Here is a 22,712-nt window from a genome sequence, read left to right as displayed (position 1 = left end):
ATGTTGGATCCCCACGTTACAGAACTCATATGGACTGATTATTCCATCGCCTACTTCAGCATCTTCAGCCCCAGCACCGCCAACTCCAAGACGACCAGCCCAACCCACCGGAGATTGAAGAAAATCTCAGGGACCAGCTGGACGGATGCCCTCAACACCTCCAACCTCGCTACTGCCACCAACCTCGAACAGGGGGTGGAGAACTTCTACGCCTGAATCACCAATTGCTCAATCAGCATTGTCCCCATCAAGAGCAATATCCAGCAAAATCCTCCAAAAACGCCTACTGGTCACCCAAGAACTCATAACAGCGGAATAATACAACAAACAGCTGGAAAGGAGATGGTGCGCAAGTAAGGACACCTCCAAAAGGGCAGCATTCAAGACCGCCATCAACCTCAACCACCGCTCTCTCACAGGAGCTGTGCGACAACCTCGTCAACTTCTTCCACTACAAGATCCCAACCATATACAGAAACTACAAACCCCATCCCACACCTACAAAGCGATCGGCCGGGAACGCATCACCCAGCTCAACAACTATCACCACTGCAAAATTTCCCGATGTCTGGAAAAACATGCCAAAGTCAGACCACTACTCAAAAAACCCTTACCTGACCCCAGTGAACCCAGAAACTACCAAACAATCTCCCTGCTCCCATTCCCAGAGAACATATTGGAAAAGATCATCAACAAGCAACTCATGACACAGGTGGTGCCGAACCAGCTACTCGACGCCTCCCAATCCGGCTTCCGCAGGAATCACAGCAACAAAAACGCCCTGATCGCAGCCACCAACAACACCAGAACCATGCTCAGCCGAAGAGAAAGAGCAGCTATGATCCTCCTTGACCTCTTGGCAGCCTTCGACACTGTATCCCACCACACACTGATCGAAAGACTCCACAACATCGGCATCCAAGGAGACGGTCTCAGATGGATCACCTCCTTTCACACTGGAAGAGCCCAAAGGATCCACCTCCCACCCTTTATCTCCGAACTCAAGGAGATCACTTGCGGTGTCTCCCAGGGCTCATCCCTCAGTCCAACGCTCTTCAATGCATATATGACCCCACTGGCCAACATCGTCAGATCCCCAGGTTTCAACATAATGTCCTACACAGACGACACCCAACTCATTCTCTCACTCACCGACGATCCCCACCACCAGAACCAACTTCTACAGATGCATTACAAGCGTCACCGACTGTATGAAGAAAAAAAGCCTGCAGCTGAACATAGGCAAGACAGAAGTACTGATATTCGGCAACAGCAGAAGCACATGAAGAGACTCCAGGTGGCCAACAGACCTAGGACCCGCACCCACCTCCTCCAACCACGCCAGAAACCTTTGAATCGTCATCAACAACAAGCTCACCATGAAATCACAGATCAATGCGGTCTCCTATGTCTGCTTCTTCACTCTGTGCATTCTACATAAGATCTTCAAGTGGTTACCTCTCCGCACGAGGCGCACTGTGACACAAGCCCTCATCACCAGCCGGATAGACTACGGCAACACCCTTTACGTAGGAATCACCACACAACTCCTACAGAGACTTCAGACCATTCAGAACCCAGCAGCCAGACTCAACCTCGCCCTTCCCCGACGAACCCATATAATACACCCCACCTCAGGCTACTCTACTGACTTCTCATACAGAAGAGATGCTAATTCAAGCTGCTGATCCATAAACACAAGGCTCTACACATTTAAGGACCCACCCAGCTGAACTTCCACCAACAGTCAAGAAGACTGCGCTCCACCTCCCCTCTCAGTTGTTCATACTCCCCGCATCTACCGAAGCTGAAGTGGAGGACGCTCCTTCTCTCACATTGCAGCAAAGACCTGGAACAGCCTCCCCACACAACTCTGCACCATCAACTCAGTTCTGGAATTCCAACTGGCACTCAAGACCTGGCTGTTTCCAATAAGCCTCCAGGTCCTGGAAGTGCCTGGATACCCTATCAGGTGACTAACCATGCTTTATAAATCCTGACTGATTGACTGACGCTTAGTTGGGAACATCAGCTGAGGAAGAGTGCTCCAATACTTTGCCAAAGATCTAAATCAGTATTAGGATTTTTAAAACAATCATATACCCAACCCCTCTCACCGGTCTTTGAAATTTATCGTGCAAAAGCCCAAAGTGTTGCCCTCTATGGAGCAGAGATTTGGGGATTTATCTCTGTAAATAAATTAACAAATTGAGAGAATGATTTTGCAACACCGCTTACCCCACTTTTTTTATGACCTTTGGATAAAAAGAATAGGCGACCTAGCAGCCCTGAGACCACTAATTTATTGGCTGCACCTTTGGACCACCCCGCAATTACCCGATTATCGGAATTCATTACGGGGAGTCCTAGTACTCAGCGGGGCAAAACAACTACCTTGGTTCAGACATATCACCAAATGGTGCAAACTATTGAACCTGACGGGCTTGTGGGAGCACCCAGAAACAGCCACTAAACGTGATATCTTGACCCTCAAAGCTACGTACTGGAGTGTAGTAGGGGAAAACTATATAAATAATAAAACAAGTGGACAGTTAACATCTAACTTTTTAAATATTTAAATCTAGCGCTCTGTTTGAACCCTTTCTTGACCTGGTTTATCCCCCTCTTGCTAAGAGTTTGTATATTAGGTTTAGATACGGCAATCTGCTATTGAAATTCCTGGGGAAAGAGGCGACTGGCCTAGCTTTAGATTTTTGCCCTGCTTGCCGCGAAGTCAATGAAACTGAAGAAGACATCCTGTTTTTTTGCACTAAGTACCGGCAGTTGCGCAGGAGATGGATTCGACCATTATGCCTAAATCTGGGTGCTTGACAACACCAGATTGCGTTTAGGATTCTAAAAGCAGACACATCAGGGCCAATAGTTTTTGCCCTTATTTATTTTCTTTTTGTATATCAACAAAGCTATTATTCAACCCTTTCCCTCCTCGTGCTGTACATGTATCTTAAAGTATCAAGTTGGTACATATGGTTCAGTACACCAAATGTCTGGTGGTTGTATAGCATTCCCTTTTAGATTGACTAGGTCAAATGAATTTGTGTATTTTTATACGTTTGTTTTTAACCTGATTTAGGATGTCATTTGTACCTGTGTTCATAATGGTTTAATACTATTTTAATTGCATATTTATTTCATGTTTTTATCTTTGCATACTTTGATGATGTTTTGTACAAATGACCGACTAAACCTATATGATGACTGAGCCCCTCCTTAGCCTCATTTAGTTCAGTGCCTATGAAGATGACACCCGACTGCTTCTAAAATATGATCAAGAGTTCTCTAAATCCAGAACATGACTCAAAGAGTGTTGTTTAGGCATTTGGCAAGGGATGTCCTGTATCTATTTTAACTAAATGGTTAGACACTGAAGTGCTGATCATAAGAGAAGACATTAAGCTCTGGTCCCTTCAGATCTGGCCAAGCAAACGAAATTTGAGGGTGATGCTCAATCAGAAACAGCTGTTCCTGAAACTGGAAAAGTTCAACAATTTTGCCACCTGTGCCCTTTCCATATGGAGTACTGCAATGCCATATATCTGGGCTGACCGGAAAATGCCATTGCTAAACTGAAACCCCTTCAGTACTTGGCTGTGAGGAAGGTCATGAGTGGCGGGGCTCAGAAAGTCTGACCAAATCTCTCAAGCAAGATACTTTTTGAGTGCAAATAAAAAACGGAATTTTACTGAAGACCCTAAGCCTCATCAACAGCCCCTATCTCAAGACCGGACCTACTTTTTTATCCAGTGAGGTATCCCCCCCTGCTACCCAGTGAGACCGCTACATTCAAGCTCAGCTGTGCTGCTGAACATTCCTAAGACTTAATGAAAGGGGCAGGTGGGAGATACTTCTTGTTCCTTTGGCTCAGACACTGGAATGATTGGTCCCTGAGAATTTAAGCCAGCTCAACTTTGATGTCTATAATCGTGCAGAATACATGTAACAATGTGCTCAACCGTGCAAGGAGGTATTCGATGGGCACGAGCGGAGGAAATCTATAAGAAGAAGATCCGTAGGGATGATAAGCTGGAAGAGGACATAATTGAGTGGGTAGTGTTCATAGGAAGCATGACTAGGGATAGCAGAGAGAGCGAAGAAGACCCGGAGAGAGGGGAAGATACACGACGAGGAGACATTCAGGAGACCCAGCCAAGTCATGGCTACCATGGGGGCGGCATAGCAGAGGCAATGCTCATGCATCAAAAGATTACAGGGACTAAGCTATCAGTTGGGTTCTGTTCGAAGAATGTGTTGCTCCAGAGGACATCGGAGAAAAGCCAGTGGGAGGAGGGAGACCGCACTGTAATGTAGGGGGGGTGGAAGACAGGGTTGGGTGGGGGGATTGTTAATATGTAATTCTCCGGTTGAGTTATTATACAAATGTGTAAATGTGCTGCACAGATGAACACATACTTGACCAATGTAGTGCTAATAATTTGATTAATCTGTGTCAAAAGTTGTTCAATAAAAAGATTTAATAAAAATAAAAAATAAACAATATGCTCAACCGTAGCCACTGGCCCCCAAAGCCCTCGGAGTCATAGGTACAGCACTTTAATTTGGCTTTAAGTGGTCTGGCCTTTGGTAACCACTTTTTCTGTCAATTTGTATTTCCTTTACCTACCACCAAGATCGAAACCATATAAAAATTGGTAGCTTATTTATTCCTACACCTTAATGGAAAGAAGAGACAATGCCTATAGGAAACAAAAATGAAAAAAGGAATCGGACGGAAAGGCCTCATCCACTTATTCGTGGAATGCTTCATCATTGGCCAATCGGCCCCACCATGTTGGCGTCATCTTAACATGGTGGGGCCGATTGGCCAATGATGAAGCATTCCACGAATAAGTGGATGAGGCCTTTCCGTCCGATTCCTTTTTTCATTTTTGTTTCCTATAGGCATTGTCTCTTCTTTCGACCACTTGGTCTGTACACCTGTTGGGCCAGATCCACCATTAATTCACTTCAGTTAAGGGCCACTGAATTTACAAAGGATTAAATTAGATTGATCTAGACAAACATTTGAAATGGAATAAGTAGGATTGTAATGACCATTACATTGAGGAAAAATATGGACTGAATTAATGCATGGACCTGAAAATTTGAAACATTAACAAAATGCTTATTTACCAACATTGTGCCTGAAATATATGGGTGAAGTCAGGTGCTTAAGCACGAGATTCATTTACGGTCAGTGGGGAATTAAACTTTTTGATATAAATTTGAAAAATTGATCTATATTCATGAGTGCTGAAAGTAGGGTGCTGTAGCACCCCCAAAAAAAACAAGCTGGAGTTCAGAAGGAGAATGAGCAATAAAGGTGACTTTAAATTTTGATTTGATCTTCACTCATTTGCAGTGCATTCAAAGGCAGATGTCTAATGTCAAGCTAGGTCTTCTGACAAATTGCTGCTTATTCTTTTAACATGGAGATTGATGTTTACTTTTCTTTTCCTGGCACCAAAGTGAGAGGATTTTGTAAAGTGAATTATGTGACAATCTTGTTGGTGTTCAGTATGTAAGAGAGGAAAGCATATAAGATTTATTTTTGTTTTCTACCATACAATATTTAAACCTGCAAATGAACTCTACAATTATTTCAAAATGTAACAGCAGTTAGGTAAGCGGAAATGAAGCACATTTTTTGATATAAACAAATACTTTAATATGACCTAAACAAATCAAGACCAAATCAAGACACTTTAGTTGGAGATGTGCAAGTGATAAATATTTGCTGAAACCCCACACATCTTTTGTCTGTGCTCAATATACTTTTAATCAGTAAAACCACATGTCTGTGCAAACTTAGTAGCCATTACAATGAAAAACATGTGCTGTCTGTAAAAGACAGTGTGCTACCACACCAGTGTTTAGTACTATATTTGTAACTGTGTGCTTCACAATGCTTGATTAGCTGCATACTACGCCTTTATCACTCTCCTGGTGGATGGACGTGGCACATTTACTCTACTTGTTCCTAGAGGGCCGGCCAAACAGTCATGCGTACTTTGCATGTTCTCCACCCAGGCTGCATTAGAGCCCGGGTGGGGATCATGCCCAGGCTTCCATTACCTGGCTGATCGCCGGACCATGGCGCTCAGACCAATCACAAAGCTTCATTGCAGAGTTGTGATTAGTCAAGGGAGCGTGGATGTGCCTCCTGTTCCTGGCGGCAGAAGACGGAGGAGAGATGCAGCGACGACAGGAGAGAGGCGCGGTGACGACGAAAGAGAGACGCATCGAAATTGTACTTTTTTAAAACTTTTTTTTAGAACCCCCTCCACCCCTTGCCACTCCACCACCGATCCGTGCCAGCCGCTCCTGTCATAGAGTGGAGTAGTGCAGTTGTAGAGTCGAGTGACAAAGAGTGGAATAGTGTAGTTGAGTGGAATGGCGTTGAGCAGTGTGTTGAAGAGTATGGTAGAGTGGATTGTGCAGAGCAGTGTTTCCCAAACTGTGGTCCGCGGACCCCCAGGGGTCCGTGACACATTCCCAGGGGGTCCGTAGGCAACAGTTTTAAAAGCACAGAAACATTTCATGTATAATTTCCAGCAACAATAAAAGTGTCAAGAGAATGCCAGTGATTAATGTACCTGCTGGAGAGCGAGGAGAGTTTTGTTCAGTGGCAGCTTTGATTTAACTAATGTAGCACAAAGGGTTAATGTGCCTACTGCAAAGAACGTGTAACATGCATCTTAAAAAGCAGCATTTTATGTGCCTAGGTTCGTGGTTACTGCTTTTTTCACAGAGATTCCTTTATTTCTGTGCACTTCAAAAGTGACAATCGTAATCTAGTAGAGGGACCTATAAACTGTCATCAAAGAGCTGCTTGCAAACTTCATGGTACCAGTTAGTAACTTATATTTTGGCCCAGTTATTCATTATCCTGATGCTGCTAAAAAGATATATTTGGGTGGAAATACATTTTTAATGTTAAAGTCAATGCTAGCCACTGTGTTATGCTCTGAATCCTAAGTTTGTGCTTTTCCAGACCAAACACTCTTTAAACATTTTAGACACACTCTGATTTACATGTATGATTCAATGTCTCTATATGTGTGTGATGTAAAGTGCTCCGACATCCTACAATGGTATGAGAGATGCTACAAAACAAATGAAATACATGTGACAGAGGGGCTATTACTTCAATATAAAATACTACGGGCCAGATGTACGATCTGTTTTTATATGCGCGAATGGGTTCGCGAACCCGTTTGCGCATGCAAAAACCTATTGGGCCATGTACATAGCCTATTTCGCGAGTCGCAATTTGTTGCGACTCTCTAAATAGGTTTTGCAACTTGCTATTTGGAAGGGGCATTCCCTTCCAAATAGCGAGTCTCAAAACCATGTACAAATCGCAAAACAGTCACAATTACCATCTACTTCAAGTAGATGGTAATGCATTCGCAAATGGGAAGGGGTCCCCAGGGGTTCCCTTCCCCTTTGCCAATGCATGCAAAAATATTTTTAAGGTCAGGCAGTGGTCCCAGGGACCTCTGCCTGCCCTTAGAAAATGAAACGAAAACGTTTCATTTTCTTTTTATTTTAAAATGCATGGTAAGCAGGCTGCATTATTTTTTTTAAAAACTGCTTTATTTAAAAGCCGTCCGAGACATGGTGGCCTGCAGAGCGCAGCAGGCCACCATCGCTGGGAGGGCTGGCATTCCCAATGGGCTCGCAAATTGCGAGAGGCTCATTAATATTAATGAACCTCGCAATTTGCGACCTCATTGGGAATCCCAAACAGTGTTAAACTGTTGTATATTTCATTTAGCGACTCGCAATTTGCCACTCGCAATGTGTCGCCAATTGCGAGGCGCTAAATGAAATGGTCGTACATTAGGCCCCAAAATCCTTAGTACTTTGAGTATTTGTTTTGTGTGCACACCTGTGTATTTTTTTCGAATTACTGTTTTAATGTTTGAAATTTAACTCATACAAATTGCTTGGGGGTCCCTGGCTTCCAGTGGTGACTCAATGGGGGTCCTCAGGAGTCAAAAGTTAGGGAACCACTGGTGTAGAGTGTTTCAGAGTGGAGTGGCATAGATTGTTGTAAAGTAGAGTGGCATAGAGTGGAGTAGAGAGAGATAGCATGTCGTAGAATAGAGTGGGGTAAAGTGGCATGGAAAGGAATAGAGGAAGTTGCATAGAGCGTCGCAGAGTGGCATAGAGTGGAGTACAGTGGCATAGAGGGGAGTATTGTGGAGTGTAATGTCAGAGTACAGTGAAGTGGCCTAGAGTGAAGTGGGGTAGATGCATTGGTTTTCAGTAAAGGGATGTAGAATCAAGTTGTGCAGAGTAGAGTGCAGTACTATAGAGTATGAGTTGTGTGACAGAGTGCAGTAGTACAGAAGAGAGGTATAGAGGGCATTGTCGAGTGCAGTGGCGTAGAGTAGAATAGAGTGACGTAGAATGGATTGGCATAGAGGGCAATGGCGTGGAGTGATGCACATGTAGTGTGGCGTAGAGTGCATTTGCGTAGAGTTCAGTAGAGTAGAGTGGCACAGAGTAGAGTGCAGTTGCCTAGTGTGCAGTTGTATAGAGTGCAGTGTTGCAGAGAAGAGTGTTGCACAGGTACAATGGTGTAGAGTGCATAGGCATAGAGTGTGGTGGCATAGAGTAGACTGGCATAGAGAACAGTGGAGTAGAGTACAGTGGTGCAAAGTAGAATAGAGTGGCGTAGAGTGCATTGGTGTAGAGTGCAGTGGCATGGAGTGCAGAGGTGCAGACTAGAATAGAGTGGTGTAACATGCTTTGGTATAGAGTGCATTGGTATAGAGTCTGCGGCGGCTACTGCGCTATGGCGTAGGAGAATCGCCCCCCACCCTGCCAGCAGCCAAGAAAAAAAGAAAACAATAATAAACTCTAGTTTATTATAGTTTTATTTTTGCTCTCGGAGCCGAGGCTTGGTGACAGGTCCAGGGGATGACATGCACTTGGGGAGTGGTATAACAATAAATGCAATGAACTCTCCCACTTGACCTGTATTGCTTCCTACAGGGCTACAAGTGGCTCCCAATACTAGCCAAGTATAAATAACTATAAAATTTAACCATTCTGCCCTAGTGGCAAACTCATTTAAAAAAAAATTTAATTTATATATCAATTTATCATATCTTTACTTGTAATTTCTTTATACATTATACATTTCTCAATTGAAAAAATGTATATATATATATACCGCCCCCTCCATGGGACTGAAACCGCTCTGCTCGCAGTGACGGAGGAGGCCAGGAGGATCATGGACAATGGAGGCTCGGCAGCCATCATTCTCCTCGACCTAAGTGCCGCCTTCGACACTGTAAACCATAACATCCTACTGCACCGACTCAGCGGGATGGGAATCGCAGGAATAGCAATCACCTGGCTCAGGTCCTTTCTCTCAGACCGCTCATTCCAGGTATTCGAGAGGGAATGTACCTCCCCCAGCAAACCTTTGAATTGTGGGGTACCACAGGGCTCCTCTCTGAGCCCCACCCTTTTTAATGTTTACAGGAGCCCGCTAGCTGAGATCGTCCGCCCCTTCGGAGTAAAAATTGTCACTTATGCGGACGATACTGAGCTAGTGGTGGTTCTAGATCCCCCTCAACTCAAACCATGGCCTGAATAAATGTCTGGAAGCGGTCACCGAGTGGATGACATCCTCCTGCCTCAAATTAAATGGGGACAAAAGGGAGCTTATGTTCCTTGGTAACACCATTAAGACCATAGATCCACTCTGGCCCCCCTGTCTGGTCCCTCCCCCTCCACCCAAAGACTTGATCAAAAGCCTGAGCATCTGGCTAGATAAGTCACTTGACTTTACCCACCAGGCGGCTAAACTTTCTGCCACCCGCTTTGGCCTTCTAAGACTCCTGTGCAAAATCCTCCTGCTCCTACCTTTTCACGCCAGACGGATTATGGTCCAAGGTCTAATTTTGTCCCGCTTGGACTTTGGGAATGCCCAATACCTTGGGGCTCCCCAGGCCACCCTAAACAAGCTACAGATAATCCAGAACTGTGCCGCTAGAACCCTCCTCCAAATCCCTTGGCGAGTCTCGGTCAAATCCAGACTAAAAGATCTTCACTGGCTCCCAGTGAGGGCAAGGATAGAATTTAAGGCTATGTACATGGCACATCGGTCCTACTGGGGAACAGGCCCCATCATCAATCGCCCCCTGATAACCGCTTACCATCCCAACAGACAACTCAGATCAGGATCATCCTTCCTTGCCGTAATACCCAGGTTTAAGAAAGCTAGATGCGGAGGCCGCTCATTCTCCCACAATCTTGCTAAGCTCTGGAATGCCCTTCCTCTCTCACTCAGATCAGAGCCCAAACTGCTCGCCTTCCGAAAACTCTTAAAAACCCTGCTCTTCAACAAACCACAGTACCTTTCATTGGCTCTGTCTTGGGCATGACCTCTGCAGCGCTGGGACGCCTAAGGATAGCCATCGCGCTTTACAAATTGTCTTTTCATTTCATTTCATTCATTAGAATATATAATCCATACAATATATGCAGTGCTATATAATTATATAAACATTACTATATATTTTGATCCAGTAAATAAGGTCAATTGTGTTAATCAATTATTTTAATTTCATATACAGAAAGAATCATAAGAACCTTGAAGACACAGGAAGACATATCCATATGTACACATTTGTTCATAAGAAATAATAATTTACCTACCCCCAAACTTACAGAGCCACTCACTCCTCACACTCATTCATTCCCTCACTATTAACATTCATGCTTGTGCCAACCAATGTTTGCAATCACTATCAAGGGGCAACGGGAAAATGACTATTTTCTCAGCCGTTGCTGTGTTGTAGGGTGGAGTCTCGTACCAGTCCAGTCTACGTACATTTTGGTAGAAAGTATGATGAGAATCCACCTTCTTCCACCATCTGAGATAACAACTCATAAGTTGGTGGCTCAACATTGAGGGTATCTTACAAGACTTTGACTTGTCTATTTGGAGTCCAAAGGTCAAAAAGTATCCAGGGCCAAGAGCAATTGTATTCCATGTTCCAAAAAAACTTTGTTGATGTATTATTTGTAATACTTTGTGCACATCCTGTGGGTCTGGTGCAGAGCATTCTCTTTCTATTTAGGGGATGACTTGAATCGACTTTTATGCCAGTCCAAAAAGCCCTGTTGTGGGCTGGCAATCATTCCTACAGGCCCCCATCAGGCCCCTCAGGGCCCTGGTCTTTTGTCGCAATCTTACTCACTCTTCCCCCACAGCTCCTCCTGTGGGGGAGTGGTTGAACTGCTCTTAATGCGCATGATGGTATGGCAGGCTGTTCAAGAAAGACATCCCATTGTGCGCACTGTAGCTCTCTCCAACCTGAGCTGTGCTGCTGGGTTGGAGAGAGCAGGCACAGGCTCAGACTAACTGGGAGCGCAAATTAAGGGCGCTCAGGCCAATCCATACGCTGCTCTCATGCATTAAAGCAGCGTCAGGATTGGCCGCAGTGGAATCTGGGAGCCTGTGCCTGCAGTGGAGAGGAGTTAAGCGGCAGGTAAGTGTTTTTTGTTCGTCTCACCCGCCACTCCCCCCACCCCACCACTCTATCAAGACATCGTCCGCTACTGTATAGAGTACATTGACATGGATTGCATTGGTGCAGAGTAGAGTGATGTAGAGGAGATTGGTGTGGTGCAGGGTACGTTGTTGTGAACTAGAGTGCAGTGACAAGAATGCAGTGGCGTAGAGAGGCATGGAGTAGAGTGGCGTAGAGTAATTGTTTCAGAGTAGAGTCACGTGGCATAGAGTGGAGGTTGCAGGGTAGTGTGGAGTGGCGTAGAAAAGAGTGGAGTAAGTGCTATGGTGTTGAGTGCAGTGGAATACAGTTATTTGGTGTACAGTGCAGTAGAGTGGCATAGATTGGTACAGAGTTGAGTGCAGCTGCGTAGAATACAGTAGCATAAAATGCAGGTGTGCAGGGTAGAGTGGCATTGAGTTCAGTGTTGTAAAGTGCAGTGAAGCAAAGAAGAGTGCCACAGAGTGGAGGGGTGTAGGGAAGAGTAGAGAGATGCAGAGTAGAGTGGTGTAAAGTGGAGTGGTGCAGGGTAGAGTGCAGTGTAATACAGGAGAGGAGTTGGCCTAACTGCTAAGGCGCTCGACCTCGGACCTGGGGATCTGGGTTCGAGTCTCGGTAACGACGCCAAAACCTCCTGTGATTCTGGGCAAATCACTTAATCTCCCCGTGCCTAAAAATGAAAGTGTGTTTCCTCATGTAAAAAAAAAAAAAAAACGTGACTTGTGCTATGTAAAGCGCTCTGATACCTGATTTGGTTCGGGTCTAGTTTGCGCTATATAAAACTCTACCAAAAAAAATAGAAAATACAGAAGAGTGGTGTAGCATGAAGTAGCGTAGAATAGAGTTCATAGAGTGCCCTGGTGCAAAGTAGATTAGAGTGGATTCAAGTGGACTGGAGAGGAATGTAGCGGTGTAAAGTGCAGTAGAGTGGTACAGAGAAGAGTGCAATGGCAAAGAGTGCGGTGGCAAAGAGTGCGGTGGCAAAGAATGAAGCGGCAAAGAGTAGAGTGGTGTAGAGTTCAGTGGCGGAGACTACAGTGCTGCAAGTATAGTGTCGTAGATTGCAGTGGTGGATAGCAGAGTGGAGTATAGTGCAGTGACAGTGTAGAGTGGTGCAAAGTATGGTGGCATAGAGAGCAGTGGCACAGAGTACAGTGGTGCACAGTAAAATAGAGTTCAGTAGACTGCAGTGGTACAGATAGATTGTTGTACATTGCAGTGACGCACAGTGCACTGGTTTGAGCAAAGTGGTAAAGAGTGCATTTGCATAGAGTGCAGTGGTGAACAGTGCAGTGCTGTAGAGTAAAGCGCCATGGAGTGCAGTGGCACAGTGTAGAGTGGTGTCGGTTAGAGTGGTGTAGAGTGGGGCAGTGCAGCATAGATTGGAGTGGCGTAGAGTGCAAGGCGCTGAGTGCTGTGGCATAGAGTAGATTGATTTAGAGTATAGTGAAGTGATGTAGAGTGGAGTGGTGAAGAGTAGAGTGCAGTGGCGTAGACTACAGTGGCATACAGTGCAGTGGTGCACAACAGATTAGAGTGGCATAGATTGGAGCGATACAGAGTAAAGTGTACTGGCACGGAGTACAGTGTGGCACAGTGGTGTGGCGTAAAGCAGAGTGGTGCGGAGTAGAGTGTTGTGACCTAGACTGGAGTGGTGTAGAGTGCAGTAGTGACGAGTGCAGGAGTGCCGTGTAGAGTGACAAAGAGCATTGGAATAGAGTAGAGAAGTGTAGAGTGAAGTGGCACAGAGTTGAGTGGCGGAGAGTGAAGTTATTCAGAGTCAAGTGCACTGACATGGAGTGGTGTAGAGTGGTGTAAAGTGGCGTATGAATAGTGTGGTAGCGCACTGCCATTTCAGCCAACACATCTTCAATTTAAATGACCATTACCTTTCACAGACATACAGTTTTACTGATAAAAGTATACAGCGCACTAACAATAGTGTATGGCAATGGCATCACTAATGAACTGATTTTAATCATATTAAGACATAATTGTCCACCATATTTCAGAATTACCAAAATATTGGCTTCATTTATGCTTTCCTAATCCTATATTCTGAAATATCAGCACAGATCATTTACAGACATTTATATTTTGTAGTGTGTTAGACAGAAATAACATCCAACAGCCTTCCTCCAGCACACCATCAGTAGCCAGCACGATTGTCATACAAATCCTCTCACTTCTAAGTCAGAGAAAGAAGTGTAAGCACTATAATTCCTCTGACGACAAAGTCTGACATTTGACCTCGATCTTTGAATGTAAGGCAAACGTGACATGATAAGCACAAGATTTACAGACCTTTTTTACAGAAATCGGGGACTTGAAAGGGTAAACAAGGGATGGCCCAAGGGAGACAGGAACTCAAGCTGGACAGCTTCGACACCAAGCACTTGTGAGTTACCACCCACAAAGCCAATAGTAGGCAATGGGCGGAATGCATTCCCATGGAAGCCCTGCGAACGTCCCCAATATGTCTTTACCAAACCAGGCACGGCTTCGACCTAAAAACTGGTGAAACACGTCAAATGCGGTAGGAAAATAGCTGCTGCTCTCATTATAATTTTTAGATGCGAAGGTCACCACATCCAGAAGCCTCTAAAATGTACTAGAATATAGTGAAGTTAAAAAATGCTTAGGGTTTTCCTTATTAAATACAGTAAAAAGGCGGCGCAATTGAACTAACGCATCTGAAAACAATGAGTTGTAGAGGGAAAGCGCTGTCATAGAAGCATGGTGGTCTGGCGAGATGTGTTCAGGCAGCGTTCCGCCACCCTAACTTACTCGCCAGCCGGGGCCTCCACTGGAGGTGGCGTCAAACACCGACCTGCTTCAATAAACCCCAGGGCGGCGGCAGCATGCCGTGTGGTGTGGGGAAGAACGGTGTGTGTATGACTGAGGAGGGAATCCATCCTCCTGCCACCGCACACTGTGATTAACTCCGACTCGTGCATCCTGTCTCCGCTCTGCGACACACGCACTCTCTCTCTCCACAGTAGTAAGCCGGGGTGGGGGCTGGCAGGGGGGGGGCCGAGGCTCGGGGGGATAAGAGACGAATTATCAGTGAGCGCCCGGGCACACTGGCACCGCTGGAAGCACGCGTGCCAGGCTGCGTTTCCCGGGCCGAGGGGGCGTGTTCCGGCGGCGGCGGAGCTGAGGAGAGCAGCGCAGCGCGCGCTTCACTCCCATTCGCGCGGTTGCCTCGATTGGGCGCGGGCGCACCTGCTGCGCTGCACGCGGCGCCTCGCGGACGCTCGACGACGAGGAGGGCTGCGGGGCCGCACCGAGGAGCTGCACTCTGGGACCCAGCGTCGGGGCTGCGGTCTCGGTGCCCTCTGCAGGGGCGGCGCGGGGCAGCTGGGTCCGCCTCGGGGGCTGCACGAGGAGACGCTCCAGAGACAGCGGCCGCGTCCAGTCACCGCGGAGTCTCAGCTCCTGAGGGAAGAGATGCGAAGGAGCCCGCTTTGGGCTGCCAGCGCTCGCTCGGGGATGGAGGTGACGCCGGAGGAGTCCTGGTAAGCGGTGGGGATGGAATGCGAAACATTTAGTGACCACAGCCTGGACTTGTAAGCGAATCTGTGCAAGAGTGAGGTGAAAGTTGAAATCTGAGAATGCAATGTTGAAAGGCGGAGATCACATAGGCGACTGTCAGTGCGAGACACTGTTGGAGAGTGCGCGGCACTGCCTGGACAACAAAGAGCCATCGCGAGAGTGCGAGAACACCCGAGAGAGAAAACAAAATATGAAGCACAAGAGAGCTCTGAGACATTAAGAGAGAACTTGCTCGTTTTCTACCCTCCATCCCTCCCTGGTGTGTCAAAGACCTCCCCGGCTCCATTTCCTCATCATCCCGCCCTTGCATTCACCCGTCTCCCATCCATTCCACCATTGCTCCGCAGCTGTGTCCTAAAGCGAGCAAAAACCTCATGGAAGTGCCACAAAGACATTCACTGGTGATTGCACCCGGATAGATACCAGAGCAGTACAGGGAAGAGTGAGCGAGAAACCAAGCACGAGACAGCCCCGAGTGAGTGCAAACCAGACAGCCATCGTCTGGCGAGACAGCATAGAAAGAAGAGCCAGACGAGTGGGCAGCGAGGGAGGCTTGTGTCTGTCGAGTCGTACCCACGAACGACAAAGGGACATCAAGAGACAGAGGGATGGGAGTTTCGGAGTGAGGAGGAGAACAAAAGCAAGAAGCTAGTGATAAGAGGGAAGAAAGAAGGGGCGCATGCATTCGAGTCTAGGTTTGCCGAAGAGGCCAGAGCTGGGGAGTCCCAGCCTCGGCTCAACATCCTGTGATCTTGGCCACATCTTGTAGTTACACCGGACCTTGTGATTTAATTTGGTGCTCATGAAAAGCGCTCCGATGCCGTAGGGCCAGGCCCGCGCCTTGTAAAACTGAAAAGGGAGAGCAGAGACCACCACCAAAAGGAGAACTACTAGCGAGAGACAGTGACACACGCCTGAGACCCGAAAAGAAAGGAGCACGGTTTAAGTAATTCATAAAGAAGAGTGAAAATGTTCGACACAGATCTTCTGAAGGAGGGGTTACAGAATTAAGTATTGGGGGCTGAGGCCAGGGGAAGAGAGAAGAAAAGGGTCGGGGAGCGGAAGGAACCAGGAAAAAAAGCCACGAAAGAGAGACAGATGGTTAAGACCCCTGGAGAGATAAACCTGAAAAAACACGGGAAAACGGAAGGAGGCTAAAAAAGTAAAGGCAAGGCTTTACGTGGGCCGGGTCCTTCGGGGACCAGCAGCGGCAGTTTTTAAAAGCAGGTGCCGAGAAGATTCCCTATCGAGCTCTCCATTTTTACCCTCAGGTTGAAAAAAATGGTCACTTCTTTTGATGTAACTTCAAAGAGACTCGTTTTTGCAGTTTTATATAGCGCAAACTTGGAGCACTTTACATGAGCATCAGTTACATTGCACACGGACATAATACTTTTTTTTAAATCACAGGACTTCAGGCACGAATCTGCTTTCTCAACTCGAAGGCTGCTCTATTCTTAGGCCACAACATCGTCAACAAGTACTAAATCATTTTCATTATTATACACAAGAAATCCATAGTTGTTGCTTATTTATGTTATGCAACTTACAACCATTAACAAAGCCAATAGTCCTGGCTTATTGCAGGTGTAACGTTACTTGTGTTATATATCTGGATCAATGAATGGACAGAAGCAGAAAAATAAACTGGGGCACCACACTATGCTAAGAATACATTTTTAGCTTAAGCGTTTTAAAACACGCCCTTAATTACAGTGGCCACGCCCATATGAGAGACCCCCAGTTTTTTTCATCCCACTTAAAGCCCAGAGTAAAGGACTTGGGACAAGCGAAGGAGAGCCAGTGCTTAATTTGAGATGGCGGTTTCCGGTGCTCAGCACCAGCACTTAATCATCAACACCGGTGCTTGAGCACTAGTTAAGGACACATTGATTATTGGTAAGCAGATAGAGATTAAATGATTCACCCAGAACCACAGGATGTTCAGCCCATGCGGAGGCTTGAACCTGGTTCCCCTGCTCCGAGGTCGGCACCTCTGACCGTTAAGCCATATCCCCTCCCCACTTGTAGGGTTGTTGGTTCCGTGTTAGTGCTAACAGGAGGCTAGTCGAAGCTGCCTCCTGATGAGAACTTCAGTACTTTTTTTTTTTTTTTTTACAAATTAACCACTGAGAGGGACAAAGGAGAGTGGAGATGGGTGAAAGGAGAGAAGCGACAGAGTGCGAGGGAGACATGAAGGGGTAGTGGCCGAGGTGCGAGTTCATCGCTCACCGAGCCTTCAGCGGTAAGCTCACCTCCACTTAACCACAGTTTTTTCTCCACAGATGGTGGGCTCTATACAGCCACTTGTCCATTGCACATGGGTGTTTACAAAGCAAAGCATTGATGGATGAAGCGGAAGGGCGAGACAGGAGAGCCGATACCATGGATGCAGCCCCGCTTTGAAGCTCGAGCCCTGGAAGGCGCGAACAAGGAGGCCGTGCAGGTAAACCTAGGGAGCGGGAGAGTCTGGCAGGACGCCTACATCTACAGTAGCCATGGGTTGTTCTCAAAAGGCACTGCTGGATTCCAAAGACTAGGTTATGGGTGCGCTGGGGCATGTAAGGGGCTCTCCAGCGATCAGTTGTAAGCCGGAACTCGGGTCACAACCTGCCTCTATGCCATCATGACACCATGCTTATAGCAATTGTCTTTCACGTGAAACCCCTAATGCATTGCGGGAGGTGGGCTTAGATTGTTTCACTTGAGCGAATTTGGGTCACACACCTGAGAACCAGATTTGTAAAAAGGAAAGTTTAGGATAGGAAGCCGTATCTGCGAGAACAATTATGGCTGGGCACTGAGGTGAGAGTATACCAAGGGATTTCATCATCCAAGTACACCCCCCCCCCAACACACACAATTCGGAGGAAAAAGCATTGAGGGAACCTATGTAAGGCACACAACACAATAAACTTCACTGCACTGATGTAGGGGGGCGTGGCATGCGCACTGTACGAACACACACATCCCTGAAGGGACAAAAGAAGGAAAACTAAGTGTGTGTGTGCCCGCACAAGCCAAAGGAGGGTTGCTGAAAAAATAGAGCATGACCCGCCACAGATTAGACTTGATCTGTCGCTTCTTTTCAGAAAGCAGGTGAAGGGTTAGTTCTCCTCGAGGGAGCTCATGCGCCTCGAGGCCCTTCGGCAGGCGGGCACGGAAGGCCTTCTCACGTGTACCCTTCCTCTCAAGCTCTACAGTGCTCTGTTGCCTGACAGTTCATTAACACTAAGTGCCCGTGCGTACAGGGTATAGATATAGTGTCCACAACTAAAGTGTGCTGTGACCAGACCTGCGCCTGCTTTGCTAACACTGATGGATCATATCACAAAAACTCACCGGAAAAGGTTTAAGTGTAGCAATGGACAGGAGAGGTGGCACACCAGAAAATAGCAGCTGGTAGGGGAGGAAGTATGTGTCCAATCCAAATGACTAATATAAGACTTAGTTATTCAAGGGTGTAGAAGAACTGAACCATTATGTGTGGAGTCCGAAGGAGGCCTGAGAGGAGGCTCTAGGATCTGGGACAGCTGCTCCCGCCACTATAACCAGTGACGTCAGCTATCTTGAAATACATTGGAAAGATCAAACAAAGAGTGCAAGATTCACGCATGCTCTCAAGGACATCTGGAGTGTAAAGGATGGTGCAAGCATAGGTAGAGCCTGTGCAAGCAAACTACGTAGATGTCACAGGTGCAGAATGCTTAGAGACCCGGAACAATAGCAGGATCCCATCTGCAACACAAATGCTAACTGAAATGGGGCGGGGAAAAATAGAGCTTTATAAAAAAAAAAGTGACTTCAAAGAAATAAAAAATGCACGCAGGCAAACAAAAATGCAAAGGAGCATTTGTTTCTGAAGATTTAGAAGGGAAAGACATGTTTCTGGTAGATTAAAAAAAATGTGTTCTGGGATGCTCTAATTTTAAGTGGGGAGCATACCAAGAGAAGCACATTAATTCACCAGCAACACTAAGGATTGTCCGCTCAAATGGCTGTATTCTGGTAAACGACTGCAAAATAGTGAAATACCACACACTGCGATGGGGAGTCTCTCTCTCCCTCTCTCCTTCCTCCCCCCTCTCTCTCTCTCTCTGACACACACACACACCCATCTAGTTAAGCAAAGGATCTGTGAGTGCTCTCAGACATCGAGCTGGGCTTGAGTGCACATTGTCATATCGACAACTATCAGATTTTCATTGAATATGTGGATAGAGAAGTATTTTTTCTTCACAAACACATGAAGGGCAGCTTCCCACAGGCACAGTTAGTTAGGCAAGGATTTTGTACTTTGCTTCAGCTCTGCTTTATTAAGAATAACACTGCTATTAGCTGCAACCACAGGGATGCAGTCGCTGCATTTTTGGTAGCAACACAATTGGAAATGTAGTTATGTTCAATACTAGATAATCAGATTTTAATGCCTCCAGATACTTGGGAAACTACCTTTCTGTGTGCGTTATGAAAACTGCAGCGTTCCAAAAAGGGTTTCCTACTGCAAACCAAGGCTGTATCCATGTCCGATTTAGCACCCCAAGTTATTTTTTCAGGAGTATATATTCTATTTATTTATTAAGAGATTTGTAAAGCTTTACATGTCATCATGGGCACGTCGAGGTCCTATTTCGAAGTTGTTTGAACAACTACACGATTTAGTTGTAAACTTTCCTACCAACGTGCAATAAATAGCATATACTCACAGACTAGGGCTCGAAATAAAGCAGTTTAGTCACAGTCAGAGGAAAATATAATTCACAATCTTATGTACTTCTGTGAATTAATACTTTAGAAGTGGTACTTACAGCATCAATTCGGCACCATGTTTCTGTTTGCATAATGGGGAGTGATGGAAAAATGTGTTGCATAAATAGTATTCCATGTGCCATGGCATTAATATGCAAATTAATAGGCCATGTTGATTTGCAGGTAATCTTGGGGCGCACAACATAGGGAATAGAGAAACCATATTCTGCTTCGGTTTTAAAATATGCAGGAAAGTAACTTGAACAAAATAAGTATTCCCTAGTCTGACCGTCTAAGTAATAAAAATAGCGCAAAACATTGCAAAAGCAGTAGGGACCGCAATCTTTACCCCAGTCCGAACTTTTGACAAGAAAGGGGTTTGGTGCCCCGTTTCCTACGACACAAGCTTCAAACCAGTTTGAAAATGCATTTGCTTCCTTTCATGATAGTGCAAAACTTCACATAATATGACAAATTGTAGGGAACTGAACTACCAATATTAAAAGGAAACTATTTTGCCTCAGTTAAAGGCTTTCATGTAAAGTGGGCTTGCGGTTTTACCAATTTGAATCATTACATATTGGGCAAAAATGAAAGAAATGTACTAATTGTTTTCCCAGTGCAAGCATTCACCACCACCAGGAAAGACTTTTAGCAGACAAAGGGCTTTGAGATGCCTTGAATTGGTGTGCACCAACTTTCTATGATATTAGGTAAGACTGATCAGAAAGTAGTTTGGTCACGATACAGGGAGCAGAGGGCTCGTATTCACCTCTATCATTCAAGCAAGAATGTTAAAGGCTGCAATATATATATATTTTTTACTTACCTATGGATCCGCAGTGGACACTTAACCGCCATTTGGCAAATAGAGGCCTTTCACTATCTTATTTTAGATTACTGGGGGCAAATTGGCAATTATGAAGTGTGGGTCTACCTTCATAGGTAAGTGGAGGGCTGTAAATAGCAAATAGGACATATATCCAACATGTGAAAGACACAGCGTGAAAAACAGAAACAATTATCACAGAGGATGGCGGGCAGGGTCAAGGGATACTTACTAAGAAGGTAAGAGGATTAAGAAGCAGTGAGTTTTAGGTTTCTCTCTAATGGCAATAAGGAGGGATACAGTCGTATGTGTTTCTTCTTGATTACCTATATTAACCAGATTGCCGGGGGACTTGTTTAGGGCACAACCTAAAATCTGGGCCCCTTACTTGGTCGTTCTATTTAATGGCATTTTGCAGGGAGACGTCCTGCCCCCTACTTGGCTAGGAGCAGAAATTGTCCCTATTTTAAAAAAGGGCTGCCCAGTAACCCCCGCTAATTATAGACCCATCAGATTAATTGATACATCACAAAAGCTGATGGGGAGGGTTATCCTTGACAGGATTCTCGGGTGGATTGATGAGAATGGGATCTTGTCTATACTCCAGGCAGGCTTTAGGTCAGGCACATCTACCCTAGATCAGATATTTCGCCTGCAGGTCCTGTATTGGAAAACAGCAAAGGTAGAGGGTGGCAGCCTCTACCATGTGTTTGTGGACCTGCGGGCGGCATTTGATCTGGTTCCGCGTGAAAAATTGTGGAAGGTGCTAGCAGACCTGGGACTCCCGCCATATTTATTAGCCGTTCTATCTAGGCTCCGCGTAAATAACTTTGCCCAGGTCCGGTGTGGTAGGCATGGCGAACTCACAGATCAATTCCCTGTCCAAAAAGGAGTTCGCCAAGGGTGCGTGTTGGCACCCACACTATTCAGCCTCTACATTAACGGCCTTGTGGAACATTCGAATGGTGTGGCAAACAATGATGCCCCTAAATTGGTTACGGGCAGAGTGCCCGCTCTGATGTTTGCAGACGACACTCTGCTGTTGTCTAGACCATCATCGGCCATTCAAAAAACACTTGATGGATTCGTGGAGTTCTGTGAGCTTCGGGGATTAGAAATCAATTTGGGAAAAACAAAGTTTATGATTTTTAACCCCCCTAAGCGGGTACGCCCAAACCCGGTTTTATATGGTACCCCCCTTGAAAGGGTTAAAACATTTGTATATCTGGGTGTTACTCTGACTGAGAACTTTGACTGGAACACGCAGAATGCTAAGTACACACTTATGTTATCTCAGCTTGCTGAGGGTATAAGCAAAGTTTTTAGGGAGTCAACTTTTAGGCCGGTGTCCCCAGCTCTGGAGATATATTGTCGCCAGGCTAGAACGGCAGCAATTTACGGGGCTGAACTTTGGGGCCACAAGCAGATAATGAACCTCAAAAAGGTAGAGCAGTCTTTTGTGAGAAATTTAGTTGGGTTACCGCCTAGTACGCCTTTGATCCCTCTCAGACTTGATCTTGGCATGGTCCCAATAGAGGAGATCATAAGTGCAAGACCAATTATGTACTGGAAGAGGCTGTGGTCAGTCCTCGAACTGGCCGCTTATAGAGCGGAATTTTCTGAGATTTGGTCTCTTCTTATATACAAAAAGATCCCTTGGCTTCAGTATATTCGTACTGCTAGTACCCGGTTAGGTCTTTTGGAACTGTGGGAAACTCCTGAGACTTATTGCCTAGGAATATCAAAGAATGAACTTCTTTCTCATATACGTATACAGAACGTTCAAACGCTATCGAGCTCTGCAACATTGGGTAGGTTGACATCTGAGTTCCTCCTAGTTAAATTAGAATCCAAAACTGAGGAATTCTTGGATTTAATTGAACCCCTGCTTGCTCGAAATCTATATCTCCAGTTAAGGCATGGCACTCTACCGATTAGGTCTTTTACATCTAAATGGCTAAAACCTAATAACGAAGTCTGCCCTGCATGTAGTTATAAAAAGGAGAATGTAACTCGTGTATTGT

At 45.7% G+C, this 22,712-nt stretch overlaps 1 protein-coding gene and 1 pseudogene across 2 annotated transcripts in view; one reads left to right on the top strand and one right to left on the bottom strand.

Annotated features, from left to right (window-relative positions):
- The window catches only part of MRPL11 (mitochondrial ribosomal protein L11), an 821,503-nt gene that overhangs the window by 615,704 nt on the left and 183,087 nt on the right, over positions 1 to 22,712 (bottom strand). The gene's annotated exons all lie outside the window — the stretch shown is intronic.
- The window catches only part of LOC144782934 (transmembrane protein 121 pseudogene), a 51,478-nt pseudogene continuing 43,531 nt past the window's right edge, over positions 14,766 to 22,712 (top strand). Inside the window, exons 1-2 of the transcript XR_013601321.1 lie at positions 14,766 to 15,073; positions 17,396 to 17,556. The product of XR_013601321.1 is annotated as a transmembrane protein 121 pseudogene, transcript variant X1 (transcript). The remainder of the gene's footprint in view (positions 15,074 to 17,395; positions 17,557 to 22,712) is intronic.

Source organism: Lissotriton helveticus, chromosome 9, assembly GCF_964261635.1.
Source record: "Lissotriton helveticus chromosome 9, aLisHel1.1, whole genome shotgun sequence".
NCBI lineage: Eukaryota > Metazoa > Chordata > Amphibia > Caudata > Salamandridae > Lissotriton > Lissotriton helveticus.
The sequence above is the reverse complement of the archived record's forward strand: the minus strand, read 5'-3'. Positions and strand labels throughout refer to the sequence as shown.